At 43.5% G+C, this 13,018-nt stretch overlaps 1 protein-coding gene and 1 long non-coding RNA gene across 2 annotated transcripts in view; one reads left to right on the plus strand and one right to left on the minus strand.

The window, feature by feature from the left end:
- LOC146026217 (uncharacterized) overlaps positions 1-10,206 on the minus strand; it is a 36,021-nt gene extending 25,815 nt beyond the window's left edge. The window contains exons 1-3 of the long non-coding RNA XR_014454390.1: positions 9,278-10,206; positions 9,116-9,182; positions 353-576 (exon numbers count right to left, since the gene is read on the minus strand). This is a non-coding gene — a long non-coding RNA (uncharacterized LOC146026217). The remainder of the gene's footprint in view (positions 1-352; positions 577-9,115; positions 9,183-9,277) is intronic.
- DDR2 (discoidin domain receptor tyrosine kinase 2) overlaps positions 1-13,018 on the plus strand; it is a 589,808-nt gene that overhangs the window by 106,934 nt on the left and 469,856 nt on the right. The gene's annotated exons all lie outside the window — the stretch shown is intronic.

Genomic DNA, 13,018 nt, shown 5'->3' on the forward strand with positions numbered 1-13,018 from the left:
CCTTGAAAATGTTCAGCTCCAGGCCCATTTAGACCTTAATCTGGCACTGCATGTGTAACTAGCCCACTGCTGGAGCTAAGGTTTTATGCTATATTAAATCATTGCTTTTACACTATGGAGCGCTCCTCTTTTGTTTCATTCTAACATATACTCTCCCAATTCAGCAATGGCCCCTGTGCCTCCCGGAAAACATAAATGTCACTTGGAGATATAACATTTAGCGGGACTCGGAGGACTTGTATTCAATCAAAGAAAGGCATTTATTGAAAAATGCTGGTGTCCGACGTTTCGAGGCTTGAACACCCTGTTTTCAAGGATACATTGAAGACAAGAATAAACAAAATGTTCTTACCTAAATAAGGTGTCTCTCCCGCCACCCGATCCCCTTCCTCCCCGTCTGCCGGGACGCCAAATGCCGGAATCCGTAAGCTCCTCTCTGCCGGATGCGGTCACTGGAGTGTGTCATTCGGCGCTCCCTTGGAACGCAAGCACTCTGTTGTCTCAGCAACCCATCTGAACTTGCTTAGCCATCGGCGTCCTGTTAGACCGAGGGAATCCAGGGACCTTGGTGGAGTACTGGACACAAGAACAGTGCTTAAATACAAAATGTGACAAAACATATATGGATAAAACAGTGAAGCGATGCCTGTGTCAAAATAACAACTGTGTGCAAAACTAAACTAAAAAATAAAAGTGTTGTATATTATATAACTGGTGTAAGGCATTGTGTACAGTAATAACATTCCATATATATTATGAGACATATTACAATAAAACATATATATATATATATATATAAATGTCTCTATACTACTCCACCTCGAATATGCATCTCTCTCCTATCCGACATAACTGTCACCAGCACCTTGTTGGTACTTCAACAAACCAGATTGCTGGTGTATCATCTTGTTGTGTGCTGAACTCAGCTGTAATACCTGAAAGCAGGGTCGAGACATGCAGCTGATATACTATAGCTATGGTGGCTGTGGTAACTATATCACTATTGTTTGCATTCTCCTATCTAATTTGCATGTATTGCTAATTATGATGATGCGACCAACTGAGGTTAAGGAGAGAAACGTCAAAAGGGCTTGTATCACACAAAAACAGACTTCCCGCTCGTTGTAAGCAACTCTTCTATTATCCAGTATGTGAGTCATTTGTAAACTCAAGATCATGTCCCCAAGAATAAACGTTCATTAAGGCCATGTGGTTTCATGGCACTTTAGCGATGGATCCATCGCGTCTCAAGGTCCAGTAATTTTATTCCCCTGTCCCCTCTTCGTATGGACTCAGGCACATGATCTATGGCAGTGTGTCTCAGATCTGTCAACTTGTGTTGTTTGTCTGCGAAATGTTTTGCGACTGGCTGCTCATTTTCTTTGCCCTCTAGGGCCGCTTTTATAGAAGATCTGTGCATTGCCATGCGTTCTCTCATAGATCTTATAGTCTTTCCTACATAAATCTTGGCACAGGGGCACTGGATCACGTACACTATGTAATTTGATTTGCAATCCAATACATATTTGATTGGAAATGATCTTTCATCACTGGGGCCCGTAAGCATATATCGGCACGTTGTACACTTGGGGCATTTATAACATCCCGGTCTTCTTGTTAGGAAGTTTGTTCGGTACTTATGTATTATCTGGGCTCCCATGTTAAATGCACCCCATTTTTTCATACCCCTACTATCCAACTACGCATAGAGTTGATTTTATATAGTGTGGCGAGCGCAGCGAGCCACCATGCCCGAAGCGTGGCGAGCGGACGCGGTCTCATAAGAAAAACGGGAGCCCAGATATTACATAAGTACCGTTTGTTCTTTGCTCAGTGTCTTTAGTGAATCCAGTAACGTCACTGTGAACAATAATGTCTTTTATGCTCAGTCCTTTTTGGAAACAAAGCATCTGTCTTTTATTGTTCAATCCAGGAAGGCTCTTATCAGTCTTCACAATGGGCCTTAAGCCTATTGGCCCTCGATAGTACTGCACTACTGGTGTTCAGCTTTGTAATCAAAGTGATGATATCTTCTTTTTGTTGTTTCTGGTTCTTCATTGTTAGTAAGGACCCTCTATCCATCCTTAGGACTTGGTCCGTTTGTTCTCTCAGAAGACGTCTATCATATCCTCTTTGTTCAAATTTGGACACAAAATCTTCCAAAACTTTTGGCAATTCTTCCTTCTGGCTTACAATTCTCCCTGCTCTTATCATTTGTGACTTTGGTAATGATTTTTTAAGAGCCATAGGATGGAAACTGTTAGCTTTCAGGATCGTGTTTTTATCCGTCAGTTTTACGTATAACGTAGTGTCAAGTCTTCCTTCATTAATTCTCACCATCACATGCAGATAGTTTATAGATGTCTCTGAGCTTTGTACTGTCAGCTTAATATTTGTAGGTCTGGAGTTGATTTGTTCCACCAGCGATAATAGATCCTGTTCACTGCCCTGCCACAGCATGAACAGGTCATCTATATATCTTATTAACAGTAGAATTTTATCAGCAGCTTGATTTTGATGGAAGAACAGCTTGTATTCGGCCTCAAACATAAAGATGTTTGAAAAAGACGGGGATGCACAGCTCCCCATGGCGCATCCAGATAGTTGTCTGTAGAACCTTCCGTTGAATGAGAAGTAATTTTTTGTTAGAGTGAGGCGCATAAGTTTCATGAATAAAGTGACATCAAAGGATGCCATCCTGTTGCTAATTAAAAAGTCTATCATGATTTCCAATCCCTCTTCCTGTGGGATGCACATGTATAAACTGGTGACATCCATTGTCACCAGTAATATACCTTTAGGTACCTGTTGGAAGCTGGCCAGAATTTTTAAGAAGGTAGTGGTGTCTTTTATATTGTTCTTTTGTGCTGTAATCAAAGGTTGTACGATGCTATCCAGAAGGCGTGAAACTGGTTCATATATGGATCTCGGGCACTGATGATGGGGCATCCGGGGGGTTTGTCCAAACTCTTATGGATTTTGGGCATACACACTGTAGGGTGATCCTGTGTCAGTGCTCCCTTGAGCTTGTTAGACATAAGCCCGTCTTCAACGGCTTGTTGTAGAAGGTCGTCCAGTTCCTTCTTGTAACATATTGTGGGGTCAGATGATAGCTGTTCATATACTGTATGATCTGCCAGCTGACGTTCGATCTCCTCCACATAACATTTTTTTTTTAGCTTAAGGTTTTGTGCATGGGAGTGGGGTAGTGTAGTTCACCTATCTGCCAATGTGACAATGATTAATGGTGCTGAGCATCGGGAGCCAAGGAAAAACTGATTGCACAAGTGTGCAGTGCATTACTGGGAGTTGACTAAGTCCCATGACACTTTGCACCAGAGGGCAGGGGCTTAGATGTTTGTGCTGAGCTCTGATTGGTGGAGCTCATTACATGTTTCTCAAGCCCATGGTGAATAGCAGCAGCAGCCTAGTCATGGGAGGGTTTTTAATCAGAGGCAGCACTGGGACTGTGAGGTTTCCTACAGAGTAAGGTGCAGAGGGACAAATGCAGGCTTTTCATGTGGTATATATTGTGTGTATACCAATAAAGGTATTGGTACCTGCACTCGCACACACCTGGAGACAATTTTTGTGGGGTGCCCCAAGGTCACACCGTAGTGTGCCAAGTATACACAAACCAAATTCCCTGAGTAGGGGGAATCAAGGAGCACTCGCCAATTAATAAAAAAACTTTTTGTATTTAATCAAAAAAGTAGACAAGCGAAAAAACATACCAAGTGATGCTTTCAAAAAAAGACCAAAAGAATACCTCCTCCGACATTTCGATCCCACTCAGAGTATCTTTTTCAAGGAGAATCTAATCAAAGTCACGGTCAAAAATAGGTCAAATAGTGCCACCAGTTCTGAGGTTTATCTGCTACTGATGCCAGATACCTACTAGTAAGCCACCCCGTCCCGTAAGCCACCCCACAACGGCGTCCAATTGTGTCTGGCGCATGCACCAGACATGGACTTCCGGTATGTGGAATGCTATCGGACGTCCGACTTCCGCCGGGTGTCCCACAAGCTGTTCCCATGATACCAGGTCCTCCTGTCTGCGCTGCGTGTAGCCAATTGAGCTTGTATCAGCATTCGGATCAAGCCCGCAGCCTGTGTACTAACAGTGTAGTATGTACTAGAGATGTGCAGACTCGGATTCCAGAGATCCGAGCCCCCACGACATCATCATTCCGAGCCCGGTTCCGAGCAGCGCTCGAAGATTCCCGCCTGACTCGGGTCCGTCCGCGTGGTCAGAACGTCATCTCCCGCGCCGGATTTCACGAGGCTTTAAATAGCGGCTGCTGCGCCCGCCATCTTCACTCCAGTCTAGTAGTGGGTTGGGATACAGTTTGTTGGTGCTGCTGCTTGGGCTTAAACTTGAGCTTGAGCTTGACCTTGAACGCAATATTTTTTATTCGCTGGGGCTGTCTCTCAGTGCTGCTGTGTAGTCTAACTGTGTACTTGTAGTACTGCTGTATCCTCTGTGCGGTCTACCTCTGGTGTGCTGTGCTGTAATTATTTTATTCTCTGGGGCTGTCTCCCTCAGTGCTGCTGTATACTCTGTTCTCCTCTCTGGTTAGGGTGGGATCTCCCTAGCAAGGAGGACAGTCTAACTGTGTACTTGTAGTACTACTGTCTCCTCTGTGCTGGGGCCTACCTCTGGTGCTGTAAAATATATTATATAAATAATTAATTATATTATATATATAGTCCACTGGTGCTGCCTGCACTGAATCTGCCAGTATTATTTAGTTACTTAGTCCACTGTTGCCACTGGCAGTGCTACTGCCTACCTAGTGTACCTACCTAGTACATACTAGGCTGCTATATATAATTTAATAATAAAAAAATACTTCCATGCTGCTGGTGCACTGATGTGTGCCACTGAGTGCCACTGCCAAGCAGTACCTAATAATAAAATGAATTATTATAAATTCTGCTGGTGCACTGCATAAAGCTACTGGTGGTGTGTAACTACCTTTTGTGTTGACCACTGGCAGTGCTACTGCCTACCTACATAGTAGTTTATTTTCTCTACGTACTAGGCTGCTATATTATTAATACTTAATTAATTGAAGTATATATAGTCCACTGGTGCTGCCTGCACTGAATACTGTGAATAGAGGTTCCCAGTATTATTTACTCAGTCCACTGTTGCCACTGGCAGTGTTACTGCCTAAGTGTACCTACCTAGTACATACTAGGCTGCTATATCTAATTTAATTAAAAAATAATACTTGTGCTGCGTGGCACTGTAAAAAATAATTCCATGCTGCTGGTGCCAAGCAGTACTTAATAATAAAATTAATTATTATAAATTCTGCTGGTGCACATACTAGTATTGCTGATGTATCTACCTGTCTCGTGCCTAGTACTGTCTTATCTACCTGTCTGGTGCCTAGTACTGCTGTATCTACCATTCTGGTGCCTAGTACTGCCGTATCTACCGCTGCAGTGCCACTCTTACATGAGCCACGTGTTGTGCCACACAATTGTGCAACCTTTTGCCCTAAAAACAATATTGTGAGGTGTCAGGTGTTCAGAATAGACTGGAAATGAGTGGAAATTAATGGTTTTGAGGTTAATATAGCATAGGAGCAAAAAAAAAAAAAAAAAAAACCCAAATTATGCGATTTTAGAAGTTTTTATGCTTTTTTTAACAAAAAAATCAGAACCCAAAACCCCAAAAATCCAAACACAAAACACTTAGGAGGTGTTTTGCCCAAAACCCATTAGAACCCAAAACCTCGAGGTAATCAGAACCCAAAACCCGAAAAGTGGCTGGTGCACATCCCTAGTATGTACTATGTACTGTGCCTATATACGTCCATCAGATATAAGGAGATGGGAATAAGAGAAAGAATGCACATATATATGTGTCAAGGTATTTTAAGAGATAAGGCAAGATCGCGTAGACAGGGTGTTTCAAGGCAAATTGGAATGTTAGGCTATTGTAGGTAAAGATAGGTACAGGATGGGGTTTGTTGTCTATCTTTTTAATAAATATAAAAAAAGAGGCGTGGGTAAGACCAGGACTGAGGTTATGCACAATCATAGAACACACAAATATTCTGTGAGACAGTTCACGCAAAATGTTGACAAATTGAAAAAAACTTGAAAAATCTCTCTAAAAAATAGAAAAGGGGGGAAAATGGAAATTCTGGAATATGAAAAAATGAAAAAAACATGAAAAATATGAAAAATGTGAAAAAATGTAAAAAATTAGAAAAATTAGAAAAATGAAAAAATCTGTCCATAATAGGTCAGGAATGCCATCGACCAGAATCGTCCAAGAAGTCCAGATAGATGTGTTATGCCTCTATGTGCAAAGTCACAATGTAGCTGTGGTCTTGGATCATTTCAGGAAGATGAAGAGTGGGTTGTTCTCGTTCATCCCTCTGGGAGAGATGGTGTCTAGTTGATGGGTCCATCTACTTTCGCATTTTCGTAGTTGTAAGACCCTGTCACCTCCCCTTGGGGAGGGAGGAATCCAATAGATAAGTCGACATCTCAAGGTTGAAGTCTGGTGTCCAACCTGTAGGAAGTGGTGGGGGACTGGTTGTTCAGCCTTCCCGGTTTTGATGGCTGTTCTGACAGAGTGGCGATGGTTGGCCATCCTTTCTCTAAATTTCCTAGATGTCATGCCGACATATGTAAGACCACATGGACAGTGCAGAGTGTAGATAACATGATCAAGCTGACAGTGCAGCCTGTATTTAATCTTAATAGGTTTTCCTGTATGCGGGTGTGGAAAGGTTGGGCCTGTCAGCATGCTATTGCAGGTTGTGCACCCAGTACACTGGTAACAGCCTGGGTTCCTGCTTTGTAGTTGGGTTCGCCATTGGTCGCATCAAAATCTGTTTGAGTTTCGGGTTACTTCGGTATGCCATCATCGGGGGTCCATAATGTTGGAGTTTGAGGGCATTGTCAGATGCTATGATGGGCCAGTGTCGTCTTAGGCTCTTCTGGATCCTGTGTGAGGTATGGTCATTTGTATTAACAAAGATCATCCGATCCTTCTTCTGTTTGTCAGGGATTCTCAGAGTACCATCGTGGAGGTTAGTCTTCCTCATGTTGGTCCTTGCTTTGTGGAGGCAGCGGTCTATTACATCAATGTCATATCCTCGTTGTTGGAATTTTAAGGACATCGCTTTGAGTTGTATCTCCATTTTGATAGGGTCCGTGTTGTAACGTATGACCCTCATGAATTGGGAGACTGGGAGGTTTTCTTTGAGGGTTGGTGGATGTTGACTGGAGCTTAATAGCAACGTGTTGCGGTCTGTAGCTTTGTGGAATAGACATGTTTGTAGTTTTCCATTAACAATGTTGAAGTTTATCTCCAAAAAATTGATGGACATAGCATCAACTTGGTAAGTAAACCTCACTGGGTGCCCCATTTGATTGAGATGATTTACCATTGACTCGAATTCCATTCCAGAACACAAAGACATCGTCAATTTGACGCTAATTATGCAAGAGATGATGTTGGCATGCAGGATAAATGTGCGTTGTCTTGTAATCCGTCATATATAGGCCTGCATAGGATGGCGCCAGGTTTGACCCCATTGCGGTGCCTGCAATTTGCAAGTAATACGCATTATGATACATGAAATGGTTACATGTCAACACAAGCTCGGCTAGTTCGGTGAGGAAGGAGGTAGGTGGTGATAGCGTCAGTCATTTGTCCAAGGCATTAGTTAATGCTCATAGGCCATCCCTGTGGGGGATCACTGTATATAAGGAGTGGACGTCCATAGTGGCCAAAATAAATTATGGGTGACATTTAATAGAATGAGAGTTTTTCGCACTTTTTAAAATCGCACCATATTGGCGCACATCACATTTTTTACGCATTTTTCCTGTGTAATTCGCATATTTAATGGGATGTGAATAAGCAGCTATAAAGTGCAAATAGATGCGATGTGGTGCGGGATTATGACACATAAAAGTGCGATTTAATGCGCCGGTCATGTGTGAGTTTTGGACCAACCAGAATGCGAATTACAACACTGCCTCCGCATGCCAAAGAACCCCCTAACCTATTGGCCCACCTAAGTCCCCTACATTATGCATCACACCCCCTATATAAAGGGGCACTGGCACAATTTTAATCTTTGATAGGGAGTAAGGAGAATGGAGAGGAGCTGTTGGACTGAGTGGAGAGAAGTGTGGAAGGGGGGTTGGGAGAGGTAGCAGGGGGCCAGTCAAACCAAGCACTACCAGAGGAGCCAGGGGGAGAGAAAGCAGAGGTATGCTGAGAGGCAGCAGTGGCAGAGGGAGAGGCAGCAGTGTGGCAGGCAACATGGCCACAGCAAGGCCAGCACAGGCCCCAGAGGAGCAGGCCCTGCAGGAGGAGGTAGAAGACCCTCTGGCATCCCCATCCCATTCTCTCACCCAGGATGTGTTCATCACCCAGACAGAAGAAGGAGGTCCACATCTCAGAGTTCGACTGGGATGAAGTGGATGAAGATGGCGGTGAGGAGGAGAAGGAGGAGAAAGAGGGGGAGACTGCTCTGGAGGAGGAGGCGAACATGGCCATGGAGGAGCTGGAGGAGGAGGGAGATACTGGGCGCACCCATGAAGAGAATGCAGCATTAGTCAGGGTCATTATCCCTGTATATGACTGGCTGCAGGGGAAACACCATCATAAGTCCACTGCACAGCGTAAGAGGGCCATGTGGCTGTCCATTACTCAGGCCGTCAACGCAGTCAGCAACCACAAGCGCACTGTCCAAAATGTCAAGAAGCGCTTCTGCAAAGTTTTCTAGTAAAAATGACATGCACCAAACTGAAGTTTTTGTGGTCTATTTACTAAAAATGTATTTGTGCTATGACAGAAATGGTTTCATACTATAGAAATGGTTAAAATGTGTAGGTATGTTAGAAAATGTCTCCAGTGCCTTACCTTGTAACTGTACTAGTTATACAACTATGGAATTAAAGTGATGGGTCTCCAGTTGCTGTGGAAGTACACATTCCAGCATGATCTGGCACACCTTTCATACAATGGATTGCTTAAACTGTGCCAGGGCATGCTGGGATGTGTAGTTCAACAGTAGCTGCAGACCCATGAGTGTGATCCCACTGGTATTTAAATATTCAATAATGTACTTACCAGCATGCCGTCACCAAGGGATACATCAGGATCAAGCAACCTCATGAACAGGCCTCTGATTACTCCCCTATATATTGATGAGAAAGTATGGTACTTAGTTCAGTTTATGCGTGCACACTTACAGGCAAGGTACAGGGTAGGTTAAAAGACACATTTACTTACCTGAAAAGTAGCGCCTGATGATCTCCCTGCGCATCAGATTCCCCCCTCTGCGTACCCCGCACTACCGTTGCATCGGCATTTGAGCTTCCTGCAGGACTGCTGCATCGGCATCCTCAACATAGGAAGGTTGGGCCAGGGCAATGTTGTGTAACATGCAGCAAGCCTGGACGATCATCACTACTATTGCTGGGTGGTAAAGCAGTATTCCTGATGAACTGTCCAAACACCTGAAATGACTTTTCAGCACCCCAAAGGTGCGTTCCACAACATTGCGGGTGGCAACATGTGATTCGTTATAGCGATGCTGTGCAGTGCCTTCTGGGGAATGCAGAGGTGTCATGAGCCACGGAAGACACCAATATCCTGAGTCACCTTTACAGAAAAGATGCAGTCAGTGCAGTATATGGTAAGGTATGTGCATTGGGCTAACATGAGTAAGTGGTACAACAGCAATAGGCATTTGAAACTGTAAAAGTAGAGGGGCTGGTTCTTAACTGTTGAGATCATTATGTCTATGTTTATGTGCATTGACATTTATAAAAACTAATAAAATGTTTATTTAAAAAAAAATAGTGAAGCACTAAAATTAATTAGCACAACAACAAGAAAAATGTCAGCGCTGTGATAAAATTAGACATATGGGATTGCGGGTTATTTCATTATTTATTGATACACAATATACACATTAAAAAAATAAATGTTTAAAATTTAAAGTACATTGTACCCTCCCCTGGTGGCTGGCGTCTTTTTTAGGAACAGTCCTCCTTGAAATGGGACAGGTTTTGGCAATGGGCAATGGGTAAAGTTTGTGAGAAATGAATGGAATGGATCTCATTACTTGAAACTTGGGATCCTTTCCGGGCTTGGGTCCGTGGTCCTCACTATTTCTGCAGAAATGTTGAATGGATGTATTGCACAACCGCTGGAGGATGGTCAAAAACCTTGTGGAGCTTCCCAGTTTGTGGTATCCAGATGGATTCTTTTTCTCAAGAAGGTGACAGCATTGCCAGGTGTATTGGAATGGTTTCTTCGGAGGTCGCCAGTGAGGAAGAGAGGATCTTTTATCCTTAGAGGTATGCCAGGGGGGGAGTACAGTGGCCCACCGACGTGTTTCGCTGAGTGTTCAGCTTTTTCAAGGTGATGCTATGGTCTAGCCATGTGGGGTTTATATACCCTGTATTATTATGGTTCCTCCCGACAATCAGTCAGGCAATATCAATAATTGACCATTGTATTAAGAAAAACCATTAAACAAACACATCATTTTGAGCAGAAGACAAACCTAATAGTAGCGTTTTTAAGTTTTCTTAAAAACTATTGAAATTATAGAGGATTTACTTACTAGAATTCTGTTTTTTCGGGCTGGCGGTGTTTCTGCCCAACTTCCGGTATCCGGAACGTCAAATGACACAGTTCCCGCTTTTGGAACGCTAGAAAGCATCGGTCCACGGAATGCTTGGTTTCCAGCGTCTAGCACATTTGTTTGGATACCATGACATCATTGCATGCTGGCTGTCATCCTACTGACTGGTATATTCTAAGTTGCAATGCCGGCATTATATACCTTAGTCGATTACTAATGGGGTTAATTTTTATTTTAGAAAAGGATTTCTAGTGTTTTTTTTTCTATGAATATACAGAACAATTCTTTATTAGGTGTTTTATATTTTAGAAATACGGGCGAGCGGCCAGCATACATTGTTCTCTATTCTATTCAATTTTATAATATACAGTATACATGATACAAATTAAAAATGTACTTGATAATTGTCTGAAACAGATATACATTCATAGAGCAGAATAATGAAGTATGAATTTTTCATTGCAATAATATTTAGACATATTTAATATATGCATAAACTGAATAAACAAAAATGAATGAATTATTAGTGATCTTAATTTTACAGACTTTTATAATATACTAGCTGGCCCGCCCGGCGTTGCCCGGGACAACCTTGGATTTTTTTCCCCAAAATTGCTGTAAAATGTTGTCTTATGCTGCCTTTATGGCTCAAGATTGTAATTTATTAAAACCTCCACCATAATGTTATAATGTGTTTGCATTGATACTCAATGCCAGCAATGAAATTAGGTGTTGTGTTGTTGTTTGAAACACACCGCTCCTGACTTGATAGCTTGTGTGTGTTGATGAATTCCACATCCACTCATGAGATTTAGCACCTATGATGCATTTACAGTATTTTCGTGTGTTTGTGTGCATTGTACTGTTTTTGTGTGTGTTGTAGTGTATGTGGGTGTGTGTACTGTGGTGTGGTGTGTTGTGTTGTATCTGTCCAATGTGTAAGTGTGTGAGGTGCGCTACGTATAAATATATGTGTGCAATAGTCGAAGTGGAAATTTGGAAGTGGGGGTACAGTAAGGTATGGGAAATTAAAGGATTAAGTTATGTGCACACTCCAGAAAAAGCGGGTGTTGCCACTCAAAAGGGGGCATGTCCTTGAGTGTAGTGTACCATGCTGTATGCCCCCTGTACACATTATGCGAAAGAGTAGTAGACCCCCTTACACTTGCCCCTTAATTATTATGCCATGCGGAAAGAGCCAAAATTCCCCTTATGCGACACAGAATGAGCAAAAACATTCACATTATACCACCCGGAAAGAACCAAAATTCCCATTATGCTACATAAATTGAGCCAAAATTCAGATTATGCAACATGGTTTGAGGCAAAATTCACATCATGCCACCTGGAATAAGCCCAAATTCACATCATGCCTCCCGGATTGAGCCAAAATTCACATTATGCCACACAGAAAGTGCCAAAATTCACTTTATGCCACACGGATGGTGCCAAAATTCACATTATGCCACCCGGATTGAGCCAAAATTCACATTATGCCACCTGGATTGTGCCAAAGTTCTCAATATGCCACATGGTGGGGTGACACATGGAAAGAGACGGTAGGGTGATACAGGGACAGAGATGGCGGGGTGATGCAGGGACCGAGATGGCGGGGTGATGCAGGGACAGAGATGTTGGGGTGATGCAGGGACAGAGATGGCGGGGTGATGCAGGGACAGAGATGGCGGGGTGATGCAGGGACAGAGATGGGGTGATGCAGGGACAGAGATGGCGGGCTGACGCAGGGACAGAGATGGCGGGGTGATGCAGGGACATGCACCTCTATGTCACACTACATGTCATATTCATCCCACCTGCTACCTGTCACATTCATCTGACCCGGCTCCTGTTTACATCAATGGCGGAAGCCCAACCTCCAGACCGCAGCATCCTGGAAGTTGGACAGGGGTCACACACAGCCTCCACTGCTGTCTGCTGTACTCTGCAGTCAGGGAGGAGGTGAATGGATGTCTGTGTGCGGCATCCATTCACTTCGCAGATGGGGGGTGCACGGGGGCTGGGGGCAGCCCAGCAGCTTACTTTGGTGCTGGACTTACCCCCAGGGCAATGATCGGTGGTCCTGGCAGGGGTGATCACGGTCCCAGTGCTTGGAGATGATGTCATCTTCAAGCGCCACCTCCATCTACACTGCAGGTAGGCACGACAGCGTAAACGGTGAAAATCCCAGATCCGACTTGGCTTGGATCCGCGTTCCAAATGCCATGTTGGATTCGGGTTTTTTAGTGTAAAAGGGGTATAAGTGTGTGTGTGTTCTGTGTGTGTGTGTGTTGTACTGTTTTTGGGTGTGTTGTAGTGTATATGGGTGTGTGTTGTACTGCTTGTGGTGTGTTATGTATGTGTGTGTATCTGTCCAATGT

Source organism: Crinia signifera, chromosome 8 (assembly GCF_055691185.1).
Source record: "Crinia signifera chromosome 8, ASM5569118v1, whole genome shotgun sequence".
Taxonomy (NCBI): Eukaryota; Metazoa; Chordata; class Amphibia; order Anura; family Myobatrachidae; genus Crinia; species Crinia signifera.